Source organism: Paramacrobiotus metropolitanus, unplaced genomic scaffold (genome assembly GCF_019649055.1).
Source record: "Paramacrobiotus metropolitanus isolate TYO unplaced genomic scaffold, Prichtersi_v1.0 Parri_scaffold0000046, whole genome shotgun sequence".
In the NCBI taxonomy this organism is placed as follows: domain Eukaryota; kingdom Metazoa; phylum Tardigrada; class Eutardigrada; order Parachela; family Macrobiotidae; genus Paramacrobiotus; species Paramacrobiotus metropolitanus.
In genome coordinates, this window is record NW_026570266.1 from 144123 (window position 1) to 154228 (window position 10106).

A 10106-nucleotide genomic window follows, 5' to 3' on the forward strand; every position below is an offset into this window, starting at 1 on the left:
GTGAAAACTGCTGAACCTGCACAAATAACCGGCGATCAGCAACCTGCCATGCGCTCATTAAATGTGTTACTATGCTTACAGTTTGAGAAACGAGCGAATGCCGGTCCAACCCTGAGGATAAGCCAACGTCTGCATCCAGTTCGCATGCACAGTTGCGAACTTTAACTGCATACGCTGACTTACGACCGGACAATTGTCGTTGACCGCGGCAAGAAAGCGGCGACAATGCTCAGCCGGTGTTTCCGTCGAATGAATGCACAGAAACGGGACAGACACCGGCGATTCCGGCTTGCCTAGATTTCGTCTATACGGCATATTTCCTGGCCATGAAGAAGCAGTGTTGTCGAATAACAGATACAGCAATCTTCGGATGCGAAGAGACTCCGACGCGGCATAGTCTAGTAACACCAGCTCCTTACAGATCGTTATTACTTCCGAAAGCGCATCACAGTAATGGGATTTGCGATCATCACTCCTTCGCAAACCCAGCAACGGCATAACTGGAGCAAGCTTATAATCCTGACCGTTCTTTGCGATTATCCTTTGCAGGCAAATACCCTTGACTTTCAGTATCTTTGTAAGGGTTAACAGGTTTTCGACCAGTGAGTTGCGATACAGACTATCACCTTCGCCGTGCGTGTTTCTTTCAAGGACAATCACCGTTCGTGTATGCTGGGACACGGTACGGTCCACCATCGTCACAAAGCTATACTGGAAGCAGAATCTGGCAGCGGGGAAACGTGCATTAGGGGTCTTCGAGATGTCAAAGAGTATGTGTCGACTGGCTCCATATTCCAGTAGAAGCAGCTTCCATAGCGCGCACACACTAAAACACGCAGCAAAAAAAAACAGATCAAAGAGGAAGCAAGGCAGAACTTCGTGGTGCTACACGTACAGTTAATGGATAGCCAAAAAATAACTGTACGCTATTATTCGTTTGCGAGCTAAAAATTACAAGTAACACGGCTGAGTTACCGGCTCGTTCGTAACTGGCTATCGACATCCAGACTGAGCAGCACATAAGCGAGGATCGGATGTGGAAGATCATCGATACTTATTTCTTCGGAACCGTCTGCAAAAGAAGTGAATTTCAAAAGGGCGCAATGCAAATTATTATGATATCATTATCACCTTACTGCTTACAACAGAAATTTTATTGGCCGGAGATTTTGGCTAATAATGTCTTCTGTAGCCCTGAACAGCAAATTCAGAATGTATATTGAAAGATGTTGTGCCGAAAACCTCTAGAAGCTGATCGCTGCTTTACGAGTGCATGAATCATACATCACGAACCATCGATGACAGTTATTCCGTATATGGGCGCTCCTACTCCTAGACTGTTAAAGCTGCTCTGAGAAGCAATAAATAAACGTTCTGAGTAGCCACTCGTTAACTCACCCCACAGAAGCACCCACATTTTGCAGTCGTTAACGATACTACCACCAAATAATTTCGACTGCTGCGCCACGAAGCAGCTTTCACAAGCTTCCTTCAAAGAATCTTTGTCCCACAACATGCTGCGTCCGCCGGCGTGGCCGTGTACTTCCGCACAGACGAATGTGACTCTGCTGATACCAACCCGCAGAAAAAAACGGCAACCAACATCAAATTCATATCCCTGACCAAGCAGTTGGTGCGTGCCATTGCAGCCGAAATGGAAGAAGCCCGTGCCTTCATGACGAGTGAACCCGCAGCTGGCCATACAGGGGTCGCCATTGCCCAGTTTCAACCGGCATGTGTCAGCCAGAAACTTTGGCATGCTAACCACGTCCCGTAATAAATACGCCGCAGGAAATTCAATGACATGCTTCCGAAAGACTAACCCGTTAACGCGGCCGAAAATACTCGGTTCCCCGTTTGTTGTCGGTATTTGAGCACATAGTTCCTGCCTTAACACAATGCAGCAATCCGCCACCGTTGAGTGCTGATAACTTTCTAAACCCACTACGCAGAACCGGCAGAACGTGCGACATAACTGGTCGACGAAGGTGCCAGGGCGGAAAACCATCGGTCCGCTATCGGCTCCCCGCTGTGCCACTTGCAAGGAGGAGACTGTATTTGGCATACCAGTGTGCCGTTGAACATGGTGCCACCAAAGATGGCTGGAATGGATCCACTGGGCGCTGATGGTTGTCGTATCGAAATCGACGAAGAACTGGTCGCCATCAATATCCTGAACGTATCCCAGCCACCATTGGCCGTTGTCGCGCTGCACCAGCACGGTGTTCCCGTAGTTCAGCTCGCGCGCGCCTGAATGCAGGTGGCGAAAGTATCGTGATGTGGCGTTCATGGCGACTGGAAACTGAATATCGATGAGTGGATGTGAATAAATAAGAAATGTTTAAGAAATTGCACACTTGACAGCAATAAACTTCGAAAAACAAAATTAATTCCAACTATCTGTTATTTATAGCTTGCCGTAGAAGTACTTCTCCATGGCAGTTTCCACACCGGATAATATGTCAGTTCAGTTCAGTCAGTTCAGCTCTTAGACGATGTCGCTCATGTCACCAACGCACATGACTGTGCGTTGATGATGTTTGCGTTTGCAGCATGCACAATTTAATGTGCAGCGAAGTGTATTCCATACTGTAATATACGGTATATCACAGATTCACAGTCGCACTATTTACAGGCCAGGAGAACTGAATTTCCCGTTTCTTAGCACTGTGAATATTCGATGTGGATTGTGAATTATATTATGAGTGCGTTTATTCTATTCTCGTACTGGATATTTAATCTCGAGCCGCAGATGTAGTTAATTGACGGGCTGTTACGGTGTAACCCAAATTATTATCGAACCCTCTATCCCCCAGCGGACCATCTCGCTCTTTGGTAGTAGTCAGTTTCTAAGGTTTGTTTAGATACACAAATACTCAGAGCGTACTAATTATTCACATATTCCTGTACAGCAATGTTTCAGACGAACATAAAAGACCAACATACTGTAAGTCAAGGTGCTATACTTGAGAGTGTATTAGAAGTTTGGGGAAATTACATTGCTTATGAAAGCCCGGTTGCCAAAAGTCAGTTTCTCCAAATAATTGTGTGCGACTGCTGCAATAAAAAACTATTAGTTGTACAATTTAAGTATCAGTTCCAAGTTCCAACAATCCAACAGTGTCCACTTTATCCTCTTGTCAATGCAAGCAAGATAATCTGAAGCTCGTATCAGTCCTTGTAACATCCGTCCAGTATGTGCATGGCAAACCGGCTCAACACAGACACGTCGAGCACTCGCAGGTCCACTCCATCCCACCATTCTGCACTGTGATCGAGGTGAAAACTGCTGAACCTGCAGAAATAACCGGCGATCAGCACCCTTGCCATGCGCTCAATAAGTGCATCACTATGCTTACAGTTTGAAGAACGAGCGAATGCCGGTCCAACCCTGAGGATAGGCCAACGTCTGCACCCAGTTCGCATGTATACCGGCGAACTTGCGCTGCAGACGCTGACTAACGATCGGACAATTGTCGTTGACCGCGGCTAGAAAGCGGCGACACTGTTCTGTCGGTGTTTCCGTCGAATGCATGCGCAGAAACGGAATAACCACTGGCAATTGCGGCTGCCTTCCATTTTGAATAAACGGCATATTTCCTGGCCATGACGATGGACCATTGTCGAAAAACTTATACAGCAATCGTCGGATCCAACTAAACTGGGACGCGGCATAATCGATTAACACCAACTTTCTGCATACGGCCATTACTTCCGATAGCGCATGACAGTGATGTGACTGCAGATCATGACTCTTCCGGAATGCAAAGAACGGCCGTATCGGAGCAAGCTTGTAATCCTGGCCGTTCTTGGCGATTACGGTTTGTATGGAAATACCCTTGAGTTTCAGTATCTTTGTCAGAACTGCCAGGTTTCCGGCGAGTGAGCTGCGATAGAGATTATCCACATTACCGAGAGTCTTTCTTTCAAGGAAAAGCACCGTTCGCGTATGCTTGGACACTGTGCGGTCCAACATCGTGACGAATCTATAGTGAAAGAAGAAACTGGCTGCAGGGAAACCGGCACTATGCGTCTTGGTGATATCAAAGAGTAGGTTTCGACTGGCTACGTATTCCCTTAAAACTAACTCCCACAGCACGCACACCCTAAAAACGAAAGAAATGTCAAAGAGGAAGCAGTGCAAATTTACAGTATGTATCCTGGTGCTACACGTACAGTTAATGAATAGCCAGAAGCATTACTGTACTGTTTGCTTAATTCTTTGGCGAGCAACAAAATACCTGTAATGCCTGTACTAGTCTGTATTAATTAAGAATTTAATACAACCCAGCTGCCTAGGCAGCCTAGCTACCCAGTAGTGGCGGGCGGCGGTAGTACTACCTACAAAACGTCAATACCCACCACAGTTGACTTACCGGCTCGTTAGTAACTGATTAACAACATCCATATTGAGCAGCACACACGCGAGGACCGGATGTGGAAGACCACTGATACTTATTTCTTCCGCACCGACTGCAAAAGGAGTGATGAATTTAAAAAAGGGCTGCTCAATGCTAATATATTCATGTTGAATCACTCATAATATGTATTATGATAACACCAAAGTATAAGACAACAGAAGATCCCTTTAGCCAGAAAATCTGGCCAATGAAAAAGTTCAGAATAGAAAATACGGTGACAGAGGCAGTCTCGAAAAACTTGAGAAGCTGATGGCTGCATCGAAAGTGCACGAATTCTACATCAAGAACCACCTCCGACAAATTTACAATGGTTTCGTAAATTGGCGCTCGCAGCGTGTTACACATGTCCTGAAACGCAATAAATAAGCCTTTTGAATCCTTCGTTAGCTCACCCCACTGACGCGCCAGGATTTTGCAGTCATTAACGTTGCCAGCATCAACTGGTTTTGATTGCTGCGCCGCAAACCAACTTTCACAAGCTTCCTTCAGAGAATCGTTGTCCCACAACATGCTGCGTCCGCCGGCGTGGCCGTGTACTTCCGCACAGACGAATGTGACTGTGCTGATCCCCACCCGCATAAAGAAACGACAACCAACATTGAACTCATAACCCTGACCGAGCTGCTGGTGCATGCCATTGCAGCCGAAATGGAAGAAACTCGTGCCATCGAGTCGGGTGAACCCACACCTAGAACTACAGGGGTCGGCACTGCCCAGCTTCAACCGGCACGTATCAGCCAGAAACTTCGGCATACTAACCACGTCCCGCAATAAATACGCCGCAGGAAATTCAATGACACGTTTCCGAAAGACAAACCCGTTAACGCGGCCGTAAATACTGGGTTCCCCGATTGTTGAAGGTATTTGCGCATTTAGCTCCTGCCTAAGCACGATACAGCATCGCGCCGACGTCACCTGCTGATCATTATCTAAGCGCACAACGATGAACGTGCGGCAGAACTGTTTGATGTAGGTGCCGCTGCGGAGAACCATCGGTCCACCATCTCCATCCCGAAGCGCCACTTGCAAGGAGGAGCCTACATTCGGCGGAATATTGAACCGTAGAACATGGTGCCACCATAGATGGCTGGAATGGATCCACTGGGCGCTGACGGTGGTCGAATCGAAGTCAACGAAGAAATAGTCGCCGTCAATATCCTGAACGAATCCCAGCCACCACTGCCCGTTATCGCGCTGCACCAGCACGGTGTTACCGTAGTTCAGCTCCCTCCCACCTGAATGCAATTGGAACTGGCGAAAGTAGCATGAAGTTGCGTTCATGACGACTGGAAAGTGAGTGCCGCTGAATGTGATAGTATCTTTAAAAAGTTTTCTTCGTGACGCTTAACATCAGAATGTTTAGACCTTGAAAAAACAGTTTATTAGTCACTGTTATTACAGCTGCAAAATTGTGCACAAGTTGTGTGTTAGCCTGCAAGCGCACACTCGCAGTGCAAGACAATTACATCGTCTGTCATTATGCGCACCTTGGTGCAGTGGCATTCCCTAAGCGGATCTTTCGACGCAGCCGGGGCTCGACTTCCCCATTGGTGCATTTTAATGATGTAAACTTTATGTGCAATATGTACGGAGACGAGCATCGCTCACAGAAATACATTCAAATGAAAAACTTGTCCCAATTAGCACGAGAAGGGACCGTACATAACACACTCATGGCATTCCCACGCATTATTTCCAAACTTAAACGCTGAAATAAAAAACAAGTAGAGCGGCTCTCGCCCGTCCTTAAAAATAACTTCTTTCCAATCTCCTTTAGCGTAACAATGCCGGTCTCGCACCAAGTGCCAAAAGTCTCACATGCAAAGGGGACAAAAATGCAGCGATCAGTAAGCGACTTGTATTTTCCAATCTTCTCCCGGCAAGCCAGTTCGGCGGCGGCGCCAGCACACTTTGAAGTCGCATCAATGTATGAATCGCACATCGTGTCTCTGCACGTCACGTCCCACACTAACGGCTGTCCGCGGTACCATTTCCAACGTGGGGCTCCGTCCGGTCGTTTTCCGTTCTCTCGCAGAAAACCCACAGGCTCCGGATACGACTCGATTCCAGCATTGCAGAGGGCTCGCAGTATGATGTTGTATAATGATGCTTCTCGGTTTCATTCGGATGGCGTCCTGCTCACAGATGCCTTGCGAACAACCACAATAACTGCGGCATATCTGGTAGCGTGGTATCGGCCGCGCGGAAAAAAGGACACGCGCCGAAGTTACCTGGATCGCATGAAGATTTTAATTTAAACAGCAAGTGAATATGCAGCATTACATACGGCTCGAGGCCGGAATCTGGTATATGGCTCAACGCGTTACCTTCTGCGCATATCGGCAACCTCCTCGACGATGACACGCTGAAAATCTTGGTAAGCCTTTGACTCGGCGCCAAAATTTGTGAACCGCTCAGCTGCACAAAGTGTTCTAAGCCGGTTGACTGCTACGCCCATCACGGTCTGTCCTGTCCCTTTTCCGCTGGCAGGCATCCGCTGGTTTCTTTGGTTTCTTAGGTTATTCTTAGGTTTCTTAGGTTTCTTAAGTTTTTCCTTAGGTTTGTCAGCGTTTTCTTAGGTTAAGAAACCTAAGAAATTCAATATAAAATTCAGTTTTAGTGGTCAGAGTCTGAGTTTGAGCAGTCAGAGTCTCAGTCAGAGCTTGAGCGCGGGCACAGTAAGCGCGGGCCCAGTAAAGTGACAACCTTTATATCAATGCATGTAGAACCCGTCCAGCAGATGAAGAGCTAAGCGGCTTATTCTCGACACGTTCAGTTTCCGAAGGTCTACTGTATCCCAAGCCTGTGCGTTCTAGTCCACCCCCAAGCTGCAGAATCTGCAAAAGCGAACATTACACTCGAAAGCGCATTCGCAGCGAGAAAGTCCGTACTACTAACAGTTTTAGAAACTTGCGAATCTCGGCCCACTGTGCGGGATACGTCAGCGTCTGCACCCAGTGCGCGTGGGCTTTATGAACTTATCTTAACCTGTTTACTAACAGCAGGGCAGTTGTCGTTGAGCGCGGCTAACAAGCGTCGGCATTGTTCAGTGGCCGTTTCTGTGGAGCGGAAACGAAGAAACGGAACAACCAAAGGCAGCCCCAGATCGGTTAACTGGAAAAACGTTTGCTGCGATCTTTCCGGCCAAGGCGATCCGTCCTGGTAGAACTGTGTATTCAGGAGTCGGCAGTTGCGGAGGGGATCGGACGCACCGTATTTCAGAAAAAGCAAGTTCTCGCACACTGTCATCAGTTCCGCCAGCACACCACATTCATAGTTTCCGTTCTGAGGATCTTCGTACAAGTGCAGAAAACGACGCCCTATACGGTTGTCGTTATCCCAATCGTTCTTAATAATAATCCTATGCAGGTGAAATGTCTTGGCTTTCAGGATGTCGATAACCAGCAGCATTATTAATTGCGATAAGGCGACGTTGAATAATAAACCGTTATTATAATTCCTTTCACTTCCCACGAACGCCACTGTTCGCGTATTCCGCAAATAGTACGATCGAGCACAGCCACCAGCTGGTAATCGAAATAAGAATTTTTCTCATTGTGAAATTCAGTGGCGTGTTTAGCACAGAATCCTGCCATCCGCGGAACGGGTGGAGATCAGTGATGATGCGTTCGCTAGCGGCACGGTCGCGAATAAGGTCATTCCAGAGCGTGCATACCCTATAGCAAATGCGACGAAATTATTAGAAGATGCCAAATCTTCGTAGCCGTCAAATGTTATCCTCTCGTATAATTCACTGGGGTCAGCAAAGCAGGTGACTTACCGGCTCATTCGTAACTGGGTAACACTATCCAGATTAAGAAGAATTCCAGCCGCAACCGGATGTGCCAGCTCGCTGATGTACATCTCTTCGACATCTGTAAAGCAGTTAGTTTCTGTGATGTATGCATGTATGTAAAGAAGTACGTAAATAAGTATGACTTTAATAATACAGGTTGACAGCAGCAAGCTCGCAGGATGACTAAATATGAAGGACGACAAGTGACAAACACGCAGTAACGGAGTTGCTAAGTACAACAGGAATAATACGTAAACGTAGATTCACGAGAACACCACATTCGTCCCCACGTATCAAAGAAACATGATACGTAATGTAATCAGGAAATTGTAATTAGAAACTGTAATTGTACGTACACTGTATGAAGGAACAGTACTAGCATGAACGAACGAAATTGTATGAATAACCAGGCAACCGTATAATTATTGTAAGTTAAGTAATCCACGTAAACAAACACTAATATAAAAACTGTACTTAAGTACTTCACTTCTGCAGTCCAACAGTCGAGTACGGCGCCGTTTGGATGGCACTGCAGGTTGCATTCTTGTACTGTACGTCAGGAACAGCGCTTCTCTAGCTGCTTCGCACCGGTATCCAAGGAAGCGGTAGTGTTGTACGGTACGTGCTACGTAGTACGTGGTAGGATAACAGGAAGGATGTGTACTGGAATTTGTACGTTGAACACATCGTACATACGGTGCTGTTGGTTGAGAATGGGGCTTGCTGCATGGAGCAAATGAACTGTGTCAGCCATGGCAACATCTTCAAATTCCTCCCGCTGGCGGGAAGGACCAGGTATCCATATCGTCCAGTAATGGGCGAAGTGGAAAATTCCAACAAATCCACTGGCGCTGCACCGTGAAGGTCAGCTGGTAGCGGATATCGTAGTACATATGTTGCTGTACATGGCTACGGATCATCCTGTCGTCTTCTGAACTGTGTTCCAGGGCGGAACGCTAAAGTAGATGGTACAGCATTATGGTACCGAAACAGGAAGGAATCCAAATTTATCCAGCATTGTGGAGTAGAAAGGAAGCGAGCATCTGTCGCCTAAGCAGTAGTGGCAGGAGAAGCCAGGGATGGGGATGCATCAACAAACTCGTGGGCGGAGTCCTAGGCAGGATGTAGCAATCCTCTCCCCCACGATAGCATAAGAAGGGCGTAGCAAATTGGCGAAAAACAGTAGTAAATCAAAGCCGTAAGGAATACGGAGAAACCAGCATAAGTTCGAAACTTCACGCCAATTGTGATGTATGCATGTATGTAAAGAAGTACGTAAATAAGTATGACTTTAATAATACAGGTTGACAGCAGCAAGCTCGCAGGATGACTAAATATGAAGGACGACAAGTGACAAACACGCAGTAACGGAGTTGCTAAGTACAACAGGAATAATACGTAAAGGTAGATTCACGAGAACACCACAGTTTCCAACAAATGTCATTGCGCCATCAGTGCCCAGCGGTCATCGGCACCACTATTACGAGGGAAAAAGAACTCCTGCAGTGGGCATCCCCGATGACATCACACAAATGACATCATAACACCACCCCTCATGCGTCGCCCCAAAATCCTACATGATTAACTGCTTATCGCACGACTTGAGTTTTGACTAGCTTTTAAATGCTCTGTAATTATCAAAACAAATCGAATTTGTTGAATATGGAAATCAAGAAAATTTCCTTCCTTCAGAAATTCTTTCTTTTTTTGACTAAAGAAATTTCCTTCCTCTCTTATTTTTGCAGCTGAACAAAACATAAAAAATTAGCTTCTTAGATATTAGTATCAGCAGCAAACCTGTACTGGCCAGGGCTAAAAGAGGGAAGGAAGAAAGTATACCTTTACACGCTACCTGCTTATTCTGTTTTTACATGCACGATCTAACACTG

At 46.5% G+C, this 10106-nt stretch overlaps 2 long non-coding RNA genes across 2 annotated transcripts; both read right to left on the reverse strand.

Annotated features, from left to right (window-relative positions):
* Positions 1 to 782: 782 nt before the first annotated feature.
* On the reverse strand, positions 783 to 1501 carry LOC129591529 (uncharacterized). Its single transcript, XR_008690855.1, has 3 exons — positions 1399 to 1501; positions 976 to 1072; positions 783 to 826 (listed from the first exon to the last, which is right to left on the reverse strand). It is a non-coding gene; the product is annotated as an uncharacterized LOC129591529 (long non-coding RNA).
* A 5275-nt stretch (positions 1502 to 6776) lies between these two features.
* Positions 6777 to 9563, reverse strand: LOC129591463 (uncharacterized). Its single transcript, XR_008690843.1, has 4 exons — positions 8203 to 9563; positions 7320 to 8098; positions 7128 to 7258; positions 6777 to 7010 (listed from the first exon to the last, which is right to left on the reverse strand). It is a non-coding gene; the product is annotated as an uncharacterized LOC129591463 (long non-coding RNA).
* Between the last annotated feature and the right edge of the window lie 543 nt (positions 9564 to 10106).